The sequence below is a fragment of the Cydia amplana genome, chromosome Z (genome assembly GCF_948474715.1).
Source record: "Cydia amplana chromosome Z, ilCydAmpl1.1, whole genome shotgun sequence".
Lineage (NCBI taxonomy): Eukaryota > Metazoa > Arthropoda > Insecta > Lepidoptera > Tortricidae > Cydia > Cydia amplana.
In genome coordinates this window covers 21,042,220-21,057,374 of record NC_086096.1, presented here as the reverse complement: position 1 = coordinate 21,057,374, position 15,155 = coordinate 21,042,220, and positions in this window count along the sequence as shown.

Below are 15,155 nucleotides of genomic sequence, written 5' to 3'. Positions count from 1 at the left end.
ATATAATAAGGCCCAAATTAATTAGATTTTATTTTTGGCCCTTATTGTTGGGCCTTATTTGGGCTTTTTGGGCGTAAAATTGATGATTAAATTATTAACCGTCAATTTTACGGCAATAGAAGAAGAAAAACTTAAACAAATAGATATAGTCTGTCAAGCTGGATATGTCAGTAGCAATGTAAAGCAAACTAAAGTATGGTATCCGGAATCGAACAAAAAGCACCAATGTACATCCAACAACGATGAAATGTACACAAAATAGTTCCACAGATAAGATATAATTGACACGCAATTTTCGAAAAATTCAAACGTAGTGTTGCTATAGGGGCTATTCATAAATTACGTCATTTAAAATTAGGGGGGGGGGGGTCTGGACATCGGATGACGGTAGTATGACATAGGAGGAAACGGGGTCATTCGAAGCATGAGTTTTGGATGATTTTGGGGGGGGGGGGGGGATTTAATCATTCATCCAGGAATTCTTTCACCGAGTAGTATGCTTTTGATAAAAAAGGCTATACTTACTTTTGTTCGTAAATATGTTAATAATCAGGCATCGGAGTTTTTATCGCATGGTAAGACTAATAGCAAGCTATGGAGTCGACATTTGCCATAAATGTAAACTCTTATTCATACTCATACTCATGATTAATTTTATTTAATATGTAGTAACTATTTAGTAATCTGTTCTCGATTACTAAATAGTTACTACGTATATGAGTTTAATGATGATATGACACAAATATGTTTTAAAATAAATGTATGTTTTAATTGGGTGAGTTGTACTTCACAACTCAAGCACACTATAGCAGATTTTTCATAGTCATATTGTAAATCGTTGTATGGCTCTATCCATGCCAAAATTGCAGCTATTTCTGGGTTAGGCATAATAATTAATTATGGAATATTCCACAACGTATTTACCACTTACAGATATAAATAACTACTACGTTTGCAATCACCAGTGATTGACACATGACAAATACTAATCAATTTTATCAGCGGTCAGTACCTACATGACATTAGGTCTTTCGCAGCGATGTAGTTTGTATAAGTAGTTGTATGTTAAAATAATTGAAGTTATGAATTCATAATGTAATAGAAAAATATTTTTATATATAATTCGACTAAGATAATATACACGACCGACCGCTCTAAAGGCATTTTAAGATAAATGAAATATGTAAATGAGTATGAGTATGAATAAGAGTTTACATTTATGGCAAATGTCGACTCCATAGCTTGCTATTAGTCTTACCATGCGATAAAAACTCCGATGCCTGTTAATAATGATAACTTATCAAATTCGCCGTGTGAAGATTATAAGTATCTAAAATTACTAAGTTCAGTATTTTTATCGCATACATTAAATAAGGCCCGGACCCGGCCCTCGTTACCAACAGAAACACTCGGCCTTCTAAGCTTTAGGTTTAGAACAGGTTTTATTTATTTTTAATAACGATGCATCTATCATATCAGTTGATAAATGGAAATGGTAGATTAGAGACATGTAAACCTATAAAATTATTTCCAATTGTAAAACGAATACCATAACACAAACAAAGTGACTAATGAAGTAATTCTCAGAATAATGGGACACATAAATCTGGGTAGAAATTTAATAGAACGCGCGCAAGGCTCTCGTCCATCTTTAATCTTATCACTTTTGCTAAACAAAAAACAAATATGTATAATTTGGTTTTCCATTACTCATGTAGGCCTTATTTTTACTATAGACCATTTTAAATTGATTCCTTCTTAAAGGGTAATAAGGCCAGATCATTTTTGTAGTAACCAACCAAAAATATAACAAATAAATAAGATGGTAAATGAGCGCAAATAACCATGAATGAGCGTAATATTACAAAAAAATTGGACTTTTTTCGGGACAATAACTATTAATATTGCCACTAGGATGATGCAATTGTGGTGCTTAGAACCTACCAAGCGAGCAAGCGACGCTCCCGTACATTTTAGACGCGATTATGGCAAGTTAGGTCTTATTGCCCTCAGGTACCTTTATTTTTATTTTTTTATTCTAAATATTCTCTGTTATTCTTGAACTTGTACTAGGGCTAAGAAGGCCCGATATCAGTCCGGGTAACAAGGCCCGGACCCGAGCATTATCGAACGTATGAGATGAAGTAGTAAATTTAAATATTTGAAGATAATTACGAGTTTTTTTTTATTTCTTAACAAGGCCAATTTGATAAGTTATAGGGAAGTATCACTTACTGATTTACAAAAGTATAAGTGTTAGTGCCTGAATTTTATTAGATTTTTATTTTTCAAAAACCCTGAAGTTCAATAAACCCCAAAAAATTTTAGTTATAAGTGAAAATTAAGGGGTAATTTTATTTTTAGTCTACTATTTACGAGCAAAATGGACGATTTCTTATATCTTTAGGATAGTAAGGCCCAAAGCGAATTAAATCCACTAAGTAAATAAAAATATCCTCCGGTTGTGAAGATATAAAATATAATATGTATTGTTTTTGTTTAAATTTTTTTATTATATCTGTTATATATTTTTGTTCCTGCTAATGTAAGGCCCAAAATAGTTCCTTTATAAAAACTGTATTTTTCAAGAGTGCCGTAATATTTTTATAACTATTTTGGTATATGAATATTGAAGATACATTCTGAATAAATGAGAAACCTTTATTGAGTGAGTTTTAGGTAATATCCTATTATTTCCAAAACTATTTCAGTTAAAATATAGGATGGCCTTAAACGATCATCTGACAAAGTTTCAATTGGGATGCATTGACGAAAAAAGAACTTTACAAGTTAAACTTCCACTCATTTAAGTTTGCGCCTTATTTAGCTTCGTTCGTAGTGAAAAACATTATCCATCTGACTTAATAAAATACTTAACTCCTAGGTTTTATTCGGTCTATCTTTACAAATACGCATACCATCGATCGCCCACACTGTTAACTGATAATTCGTAAACCTTATTACAAAAGGCATAAGGTCCACCGATGGTCTGTAAGAGTGTTGTTGTTTGTACCTATCTTAATACAAAAGTCAACGAAATGAATTTGGATTATTTGCGTTTAAGTACGTCACATATGACACAAACAAACAAGGAAAGCTATAGAAATCGTGTTTTTTCTCTGTCTTCTTATAAAGGATAAAGGAACGATTTGACAGGTTGAATTTTTCAAAGGAGGCATGGTTAATACCAAACTCAAAAGAGCACCTTTAAAAAACCATTAGGGGTCACTGACCTGTCTATGACCTGTCCAAATAAATTGAGGTAGTGTGCGTGAGCTGTGTTTGTGTGTGTAATGGGGTAATTTGACAGAATCTGAAAATTTACCCTCCTCTACCCCCTCTTAAACAAATACCTAAGTATATGAAAAATTTATGAAATTGACAGATGACATTTCATTTGAAACTTGCGGAAAGCGTTGCATTCCATTAAAGTTTGCATTAAATAAGATAGGTACGGCTGGATTTTTTCATACAGGGATGTTTTTGTATGGTTGGTCCCATAGTAAAAGTTGTTTGATGAGAATAATGACCTGTATTTTAACCCTGTAAATTATTACAGGTGACTAAAAAACATCCTGTAGGTTCATTAAATTAAATGTAAGTAAATAAATATCAAATCGAAGTTTTTGACTACAAATAACTTGTCAAATACATTAAAAACGTAAAAATCACTAGGTAATCAACAGAAAAAAAATCTGTGTAAATATTTTTAAGAAGACTAAACTTACCACAAAATGAGTCCAATATGGTAGGTAGGTACGTATGAACCGCAACATTATCGAAAATTAATAACTATTAAAATAGGACAAAGTCTAAATATATAATCCGTGGGCATAGGAATTGTTTTGGCGGCCTGAAAATATAGCAAATGACGCAACATACCTGCCGTTTTAATTTGGCAAATGATGAACCAAACGATCTATAATTTTCGGTGTAAAAAAAAGTAATAAGAATCGGAATAAAATATTACTGGGTAGTTTGCTCTTGGTCTAAAGGATTTTTTAAACTACTGCTGTTTTTACCTAACTTGGCACATTAGAGTTTTAATTATCCTTAATTAAATACTCTTTTTTTTATTTAAGTACCGCGAGAATATTCTGAAATCTAAAGATATGCGTGTAATCGGCTTTCATTGATCCATTCGTATTGAGAAGAAGACGAGGATACCCAATCCCCGAGAGATTTTAAAAAGATGACAAATGGCTTATTCAGTATTCGATAGCAAATGCTTGTAATAAATCAAGAGGCTCGATTATTCGTAAAGAGAGGAATATACAGGGTGTAATCTAAAACGTGATACAAGATAATCAAACCTGAATCTTTTCATGATTTTGAACAACTTTTACTATGGGGTCAATTTTGTAATATTAAAAAAAAATTGAGCTGTTCCATGCTGTCTCATGTCTCATGGAGGGAAAAGAGGCTCAATCAATCGCATTTGGACATTTGACGTATTACACATTATGCACTGTTCATAACACCGAGTTAATTTGCAGAAGTTAAATTTTTTCGACTACTTACTGGAAAGTCATATAAGTAACAAGCTCCTATTATTCTCATTAACTTATTTTTCATCTTTATTTAAGTCATTTATAATATAATTGTAAAAGTAAAATAAAAATATGCCAACAAAAACAACACAAAATACAAATATAAACACATAAAAAATCCTTAGGGTGCCGCTGGCAGCAAGGCAGGGCCTCAGCTGGCGGTGCTCAAGGCCGCAGAGAGAGGAATTGACGGACTCTCCGCGCCTGTGTCCAAGAATAGTCTCTCTAGGTGTTGGTCGACACTCTTCGCTATGAGACCATTCGCTGAAACTATTATCGGGACAATGATCGTCCAGTCAACATCCCAAATGGCGGTTATCTCATGAGCCAAGTCTAGGTACTTGCTGGATTTGCCCTCACAAGATTTTCATCATGGGGGATGGTGACGTCGACGAACACTGCCCGGTACTGCGACCGTTTTACTAGCACAATATCAAGTAGCTCTGATTATAATCCACTAAATTTGTCGAATTTTGTAACGTGGCTCTTCTAGGTGTCAAATCCGGTAGTTCTGATTTTTTTGTAGACTTATTTATGATGTTGGCCCGGGGAATTAATAATCCAAGTTTGTGACCTCGAGCGCCGAACGCAACTTTGTCAAAAATCGGAAAAAAAAGCGCGAAAATTTCGGTTTCCTTTTAGATTAGGGCGATTATAACCCTAAAAGACTAGTTTTTGATAGTACCTTTTCAGGGCGTTTTTAAAGAAGACAAAATTTGCTACAATATGACACTGGAATTATCTCTGTAGATCGACATAAAGCATTTCAAAAATTTTAATTTTTTGATATCAATTCGTAGGCTGAGTGCAGTGAGTATGCACTTTTGTCTCAGGCGATGCCGCTTGGCACGATTGTTCCTAAGGTAAAACTTAGCTTATTTGGCCTGGTAGCCACGAGATCGCATACGATACGAGACGGTACTATCAGGGTTCAGGGTCTCCTATATCGTTGGCTAAGCGAATGTTTATGATGCTCTTGATGTTGATGCAAGGTACGAACCAATCTGCTAATGATTTTTACTTAATCCTGTACACCATGTTTTAATATGTCCTTTTTCTTGCCTTATATAGTACAAACACCATAATACGAAACTACATTAATATTGTGATGGACTATATACCTATGTCTTTTACACGGATGGAGAATTCATTTTAGCTCTTAAAGAAACTTCGTCATAAAACCAGCGTACAACATTTTTTGTAATAACTCTTAAAAATTGTTTAATTGCTGTTTCATGACTTAAAACTGAGAAATGTGAATGATTAAGACAAAGTCGAATAGTTTCTCTAAAGATTTCTAGAGGTAACTATTAATGGTTCGCCATCTCTTTTAGAGTGCAGAGACCAGCTGCTGTGGGGATTAATTTGTTTTTCTTCCCCATAAATTAAACAAATATTTAGTAAATTCATATACAGAAAACAAAATTTGTCATATTATATAATTAGGTTTATGAATATACCCATAAAAATCAATACAACAAACTTTCTGGCTAATGTCACATAAGGAAATCCCTTTTACGCCTGCCAAGCGGAAAAACCCGCTAAGTGATTCTCCCTCAAAAGCAGAAACGGGTCAAGATATACTACTACTCGGGGGCTTAGGGCTGGCATGTGATAAAAATAATTAGACTCGTCTGCGTTTTGACGTGTTGAAGTATTGTTTTCTTCACAGTTTTTGAGTTTTGCCCGAGATCTAACATCTTACCAAGGCAATGAATGATATAACTAATGATATAACTGAGTTTTAATTTATTGAGATTAAAAATCACACAATGTGTCGAATCTTCTTATAAAAGGTGTATAACACTATGTATAGCATTTCATATTTTTTTCATTACGAGTATATGTCATTAATCTTTAATGAATAAACATTTTAAATTTAAGGCTGATTATAATTGCAAAATAGCCTCATAACATAAAGCTAGTTATTTAAGTTTTTAGTGCTGTAATGTAGTGTTAGGGTGTGTTTATATTATAGGTACTGTTTATATAATGTGTCAAGCATATGCATACATATTCGTTTTGATTCTATCAATTAGACATTCTATATATTAGTATGCTACTTTACATTAAAATTCTAGTTAGGTACTTACAACTAAAGTTTAGAAATCCAATATGTAAGTAACTCAACAAATTTCATATTTGCCACCTTATTCGATTGAACAATTGGTTTTCCAGACTAGACATATGTATGTAAATAGCCGACTCGTAGTGACAGATATATTGCCATACTGCTAGTTAAAACCAGCGGATTGACAACTCACTGAAAGCCTGGCCTACATATTATAAGCATCACAATACCTAGTTAATGTTCTGTATGTGGCTTTACACTGATAATCATGTAGTACGCACCTGGCTTTATACTTTTGGGTTATTGTATCTATGGTAGAGAGAGAAAACTGTCAGATATGGCGGCGCGCGTTGCCCGAGGTTATGGTCGATTTGATATTATTGTAATCTTAAACTAATCCTGTATATCAATGTAATAAAAGAAATGTTGCTGAAAGCAGTGGTTTGAGTGCTGAACCCCTTTTACTGAGCATTAAATCTGTGAACGATCTCAGAAAGCGGGATTGTGAATTCAAATGCCCACATAGAAATTGGATGATTTTTTTCACCTGTATGGAGGTGCTATATTGAACCATCGCACTGGGAGACTTCGGCACAAGATCGGCCGAAGTGAAGGCATACAATGAATACAAAAGTGCAAGCCTTTGAAGAGCAGAGGCGAGTGGAACTACGCGAAGCGTGATGAGTTAGGCCCGACCACCTGCGGTCATCAAATACAATTTTGTCGGAGGGCTGCTGACCTGCGGTGAATGTGGACGTACATTCACTGCAAAGATAGGTTACGTCAGCCACCTGAGAGCTCACGATCGTCGCTCTCACTGATGACGAGAGGTGCGTAGAAATGTAAGTTGCTTGGTCTTTTAAGAGTTCATTTCATAATGAAAGCAATAGAAAGTATATATATGATACAAGATAGATTTCATATTTTGTACGCTAAACAAAATGATTGACAATTGGTTTTGTTTGCTTACCATAAAAAGTGTTTTAAATTTGCAATGCACTGGATGTTCGCTATATATTGATCTAGTTATTAACCCGTGTTTTTGTCATTGTTTGTTTTTGGACTGTGAGATGACATGTTGGAATACAATGAGAATAGATCTCGACGAGAACGCAAGCAAAACAACCATCAGCTTCGTCACGGTGAGATTGGTGAGACACAGAGCTATCATTAAGAGCCAACATGGTTACGCAGGAAGTCAAAAGGGTAAGGATGGCATTATGCAGTATTCAGGTACAATGCAGGTGCTCAGTGAAGTTAGTTATTAACACTGAGTTGTATAATGATGTTAGTTGAATAAATTTACTAGGTATTATTACTATTCTTTTTTTGGATAGTCTAATGACACTAAAAGGTATATTGTTTCTAATGATGCATGAGTATATAATGCCTATATATGGTAAGAGATAACAAAACAATGTTATGGATCAGTATCGCAGAGATTATCGCCATGATAAAATGATGGGATAGCGAAAATGAGAGGAAGAAAATGATAGCGGGCTAGAATTGTAGGAGATTGGCCCATGACAGTTGTCAATGGAAAGAGTTAGACCTTTAGCAGGCACCACACTTATTTAGATATATCTCTATCTCTATACTCCGGTCTCTAATTCAGAATAAAATAATATAATAGGTAAATGTGCATATAAATTATTTTGGACAAAAGACAGAAAATAGTTTTTGATTTGACAACAAAAAAATAATTATTTATGAACATTTGTGTATGAAAAAGGGATTAAAAAAATGATAATTGAAGATATTGAATGGTATATTCTACATAGGTAGGTACATGCATGTAGTTGCATATCATTGTTATACTGAAAATTATCAATCTGGATACTTAGAGAGAAGCATATAGAAACAATAATGATTGAATGGAATTACACACAGTATGAATTCTAAATTTGAAATGATGCTGGTAGTTTCACATCTATTTCATGCTATTGTTTCAAATGTCATGCATCTCAATAACCCAATTCATTCGTTTATGTAATTCATTCTTAAGCCTGAATTTTGTATATGAGCAAGGTTTATATAATTTAAAGATGAAAAACAGATGAACAGAATTTTTCGAAATTTTAAATGTTATCGGTTACAGATTTGTCATACATTCTTTTATTATTATTATTTTCGATTGATTGGATGTATGGAAATTTTGCATATTGGACTATAGGGATAGTCCAGGCTTAATCCTTACACCTCACATACAAATCAAGGAAGTTTAAATTAATGATATTAACATTTCAGAATGTAAAAGAGACTTGCACCATTAATGGTGTCACAATTATTCTACATCAATTTACAAAAGAAATAAGTTTGAAAATATAAGCAACAATTTCAAAGCATCATTATTAGCAACATGATGTCTGGTCGCATTGTGGATACTTTTACTGACATTGCATATGAAAACGAAAAAGAAAGTTTATTTTCTGTTAACGAGTACAGGTTCATTTACAATGGTTAAGATCTTAAGATCTCCTAGTAGGTATTTAAAAAAGAAAGTGAATAATTTCACTCTATTTGGAATTCTTGAATACCTACTTCATACCTTTGAATTGATGACAAGCGGTATTTATTTTTAAACCTTATTGCACAAAATATACACCAATGTACAAATTTGTCTCTCTAAATTTATAAATTTAGTGCAAGTCCTGTCTGGTAAAAGCATTTGTTAAACGGGACGGGATTGGCTAAACAAGAACTTTTTCCGTGCTGTTGACTCGATATTTGTCTAATAATATTGCATAGTATTCAGTTATATTTTTTAAAATTTTACTAGGTATTCAAAATTGAAATAAGTAATGCAGTTATACATGCGTAATGTGTGTGTGTGTGTAATGGATTGCGACTAATAAATGATTATGATTATGATTGCAATCCAGTAATAAACCAAAAATGAAACTATGAATTGTTGCTATGAAATACAATTTATTTGTGACTTTACGATTTCATTTGCTTATAGGGTGAATTAAGGTATTGGAATAACTTTTAATTACTTCCAATGGTTCCAATAATATAATAGGTGGGGTAATGACGATAGTATTTGCTACGGTATACTCCGGTATACTCCGTGTAGTATACAGTAGTACTTATTTGGAGTGTTTTCTTTCCGGGTGCATGTCACCCCAAGGTTTATTGCTGCGTTTTTGCCGATTCCTGTGGCTGAATCCCTATTACTTTACTATTGTGAAATATTGGACGAAGTTTAGGACGAAACATCAGGACCATCAGGTCATTGAATAATCTGTTTACATAAATAAATAAAAATAAAAAAATAAAACATATTTTAGATGTTATTTCTGAGTTGATGAATTGATGGAATATTTGTTATTTTAATTAATTAATGTTGATGATTTTTGATGAAGATAATGATTGATATCCATGACGACATTGACGTCTGATTACGATCTTAGTAACGATGAGTAGGTATCTAAGGAAAATCTAAGGTAATAGAGGTCCGATAACGATGATGATGTATATGACTGAACATGTCTACTACAGTGTCGATGTCGGCGACGATGTTTGCCCCATGACAGGGTCAATAACTGACCATATCAATGATAAAAACGGAGCTGGACGATTTAGATGACAATGTCGGCGATAATGCTTGACCGACCACTTTGATGACGATATATGGATGATGTATATAGTAAGATTAATTGATGATGATAGTGATTGACTGAGTCGATGTGCATGATCAATGAATTAATTATTGACGAGGACTGAGACTAAAACGATCGTTGCTACTGCCAATAATTATAACATTTTTATTTTTTTTTATGTTTCAACGCTGGTAACCTGGCTGAACGGATGAAGTTGATGATAAGCGAGGGCTTCGCAGCAAGAGCTGACTGAAGCAAAGGAGGTTAAACTGTTAAGATGGTGCTGCCAGCAGTGGGCAGGGCCCAAGCTGCCGATGGTCAGGGCCACAGAGTGAGGAACCGACGTACATACGCGCCGTGTCCAAGATTACCACATTCTGCATCTGAACCTTGATCCAGCGACCCAGCGAGAGTATCTCTAGGTGTTGTTCGGGACTCTTCGCTGACATGATTGCTAGTTATCATATTAATATTATGAATCTAGAATATAACTGTTGAGTTTTAGCAGACTGCCTAGTGCAGGCCGTAATGGCAGACTGTCTAGAGCAGGCCATGACTGTTTATTATGTTAGTTTATGTTTTGGCAAAGTTAGGTTATTGTAATATGGGCTTTGTTGTCTGATCCAAATTAAAATATTATTATTATTTAAATATTAGTTTATACTTTGGCAAACTGACCAGCGCCGGCCTTGAAGGCAGACTGTCTGGGGTAGACCGCGATTGTTTATGATGTTGATGATTTAAACTTTGGCTGACTGTCTAGAACAGGCTTTGATAGCAGCCTGTCTTCTAGAGCAGGCCGTGATGGCAGACTGTCTAGACTGGTCCAGTCTAGAGCAGGCCATACCAAATCAAATTATTAGATTGACTAGGTTGAATCTTGGCAGACTGTCTAGAACAGGCTTTGATAGCAGCCTGTCTTCTAGAGCAGGCCGTGATGGCAGACTGTCTAGACTGGTCCAGTCTAGAGCAGGCCATACCAAATCAAATTATTAGATTGACTAGGTTGGATCTTGGCAGACTGTCTAGAACAGGCTTTGATAGCAGCCTGTCTTCTAGAGCAGGCCGTGATGGCAGACTGTCTAGACTGGTCCAGTCTAGAGCAGGCCATACCAAATCAAATTATTAGATTGTCTAGGTTGAATTTGGCAGACTGTCTAGAACAGGCTTTGATAGCAGACTGTCTTCTAGAGCAGGCCGTAGTGGCAGACTGTCTAGACTAGTCAAGTCTAGAGCAGGCCATAACAATTTATACTTTGGGATTATGTCTAGAGCAGGCCTTAAGGGCAGACTATGGTTGTTTATGATGTATTATGCTTTGCCAAACTATTAGAGCAGGCCTTATGGGCAGACTGTGATTGTTTATGATGTATTATGCTTTGCCAAACTTTTAGAGCAGGCCTTATGGGCAGACTGTGATTGTTTATGATGTATTATGTTTTGCCAAACTATTTAGAGCAGGCCTTGAGTGCAGACTGCGAATGTTTGTGACGTATTATGTTTTGCCAAACTATCTAGAGCAGGCCTTAAGGGCAGACTGTGATGTTTATGATGTACATATTATGCTTTGCTAACTATTTAGAGCAGGCCTTAACGGCAGACTGTGTTTGTTTATGATGAATTATGCTTTGCAAACTATTTAGAGCAGGCCTTAATGGCAGACTGTGATTGTTTATGATGAAATGCTTTGTAAACTGTTTAGAGCAGGCTTTAATGGCAGACTGTGATTGTTTATGATGAATTGTGCTTTGCAAACTATTAAGAGCAGGCCTTAATGGCAGACTGTGATTGTTTATGATGAATTATGTTTTGCAAACTGTGAATACTGTGATTGTTTATGATGAATTATGTTTTGCTAAACTATTTAGAGCAGGCCTTAAGGGGAGACTGTCATTGTTTATGACGTGTTATACTTTGCCATACTGTGTAGAGCAGGCCTTGAGGGCAGACTGTGATTGTTGATGTTGGTTTATACTTTGGCAGACTGTCTAGAGCAGACCATGAATGTAAATTAGTTTATATAAGTATATTGAAAGATTATCGAAAGAAGGTTGTTAATGCTACCAGGTTAGCTGGTTCTATTAAATTATTGTTTACATGATCACAGGTTAAAGCACGTGAAGTGAGAAGATTGATTTCTCAATAAGGTTAGCTGGTTGTATTAAGTTATTGTTTACATGATCTCAGGTTAAAGCATGTGAAGTGTGAAGATTGATTTCTCAATAAGGTTAGCTGGTTGTATTAACTTATTGTTTACATGATCTCAGGTTAAAGCATGTGAAGTCAGAAGATTGATTTCTCAATAAGGTTAATACATACTTACATATATGCAAATAGTCATTGGCTGTGATTGGCTAATAAAGGTCTATAGTCAAAAGTTTACAAAAACTGTTCTTATTAATGTTTGTTTGATATCGTTAAATTGTCATGATATATTACTGTTGTTATTAATGTACAATTGTTTTTAGTGAGAGGACTCACTTTAAATAAAAGGACGGCCGAGCTATAAGCATCACAATACCTAGTTAATGTTCTGTATGTGGCTTTACACTGATAATCATGTAGTACGCACCTGGCTTTATACTTTTGGGTTATTGTATCTATGGTAGAGAGAGAAAACTGTCAGATATGGCGGCGCGCGTTGCCCGAGGTTATGTTCGATTTGATATTATTGTAATCTTAAACTAATCCTGTATATCAATGTAATAAAAGAAATGTTGCTGAAAGCAGTGGTTTGAGTGCTGAACCCCTTTTACTGAGCATTAAATCTGTGAATGATTACAATATATTTAATAGCCATTGTAAAACTACTCTTAGGGCTGATTTAGACGGCGCGCGAACTCGCATACGATTTTAGTTACATTGCGGAATGTTGGTTACGTCCAATTCAACCGACCGATCGAAACCCCCAATGTAATGAAACTCGTATGCGAGTTCTCGCATAGTCTAAATGAGCCCTTAGTTTGTAATTTATTACGTGTAAATATATGAACTAGTTATAATTTACTGATGAGACTGAGTCACAGACTTGCCCCAATTTCTCCAAACTTCAAATTTCATTAATATCATGATAGAGGTGTTATTATACTTGTCCCGAATATGATAATGGTAATATTATATAGGTACCTACAAACTCGTAAATGTTTTTGGGAATATACAACTCAAGCGTTTTCATATTACCCTACGTGATCTAGTAACGAACTACTTAGACTTTAAAATTTTCAAAGACAATGGATGATATAATTTTACCGTTTTGAATAAGTAAGTATACATTGAACATTTATTTATTTCGAGTATCCTTATGAGTAGATAATCTTGACTGGATACATTATGAGCTTATTTTCTTAATCCATGAACCGCACCAGTTTGAAATGGAGACCCGCCACCTAATTTATAGCTTAATTTGTCAGAATAACAGCGGAAAAAAAAAGAATAAGTGGGTAAACAAAATTGTTTATACCCGAACGAATCTTTTTGTAGGCTAAATAGTAGCAGTGTTTATGGTTCCCCTTTTCTAATCCGTTCTCTGCCTTTGCGTGCTTTGTTACCGGATTTAGTCATGAAATAATTTAATTGAGGTATTATTAGCGGCACGCTCACGGTTGTACATTATTGTTTATTAAAAAATACCTACCGTGTACCTAAGTCGAAATAACCGATCCTGGTACCTATTTAGTACTTAAAGAAAATGTATATTTATTTTTGAGCAATCTAGGGAATCCAATTGTATTAAGGTGGGTACGCAGTAAGCATCAAAATTAGTAGCGGATGAAACAACGCGCCAAAAGTGTCTGCCACCCTATAATAATTTTCCAAACAGAGATACATATATCTCTAAATTTGGCGTTCAAACGTAATGTCTGTGTGGATAGAGAAGAGTCGTGGAATGTATGGGACTCAATACAATTCACGACTCTTCTCTTTCCGCACAGGCTTTATCTATCACAGTCTTAGTATTCTACATATAAAGACATACCTCTTTTTGTTAAGCTATTAGGCTACATTCACACGGCGTAATTTTTCCCGTATACCGTATACGAGATTTTATCGAATATCGTAGTGACAGCAAAATTTGTATGGCAACTCTGAAAATCATTCACACGGCGTCTATACGAGAAAATGTCGTATTCGAGACATATTTTTTACCGTATACCGTAGGGTCTTGCCACCGGGAATGCGAGATTCTCGAAACGATTTTATCGAATGCGATACTCAGTGGCGCTTACGTTTACGTTGAGTCGTTCACACGGACAAACTGGTTTCTCGTATACGAGACGCGCGCGGGGCAGGCAGCCGACAGTTGTGTTTGAAACCTAGTGGAACTCAGGTTTGGTGCATCATAAGCACACGCTGTTTTGGTCATCCGACACGCCTTGATGAGCACTTGGGAGAGCAGTACCCAAGATAGAGCTGATGCTGAACCTTGGATGTACCTAGTGGAACTCAGGATGTACCTAGTGGAACTCAGGTTTGGTGCAACATAAGCACACGCTATCTTGGTCATCCGTCATATCTTGATGAGCACTTGGGAGAGCAGTAACCAATACTGTTGAGTCGCTCACTCGTGAGGCACCTCATTTGTACCACTCATTTTGTTAATTTGTCGCAGTACTTCGTACCGCAAAAATGTCTTACTTCACTCCTCTATTCATTTTACTTGATTCTAAAATTATCTTTCTCCTAAAAGTTCTATTCTTAACCTCCAGAATTGCACTCCAATTAAATGTTACTATTTATTTATTTATAAAGGAAGTGATGAATACATAAATATGTATATACATTAAATATTTTTGTCGCCGTTGGAATTAATGGAATAGTCGACGCTGAAAATATGCTAGTACCTCACCTCATTTGAAGTAAGACATTGTAACACCTCATTTTAGAAAATGAGGTACTCATACAAACTCATTTTAAATTGATGTCCTACCCATC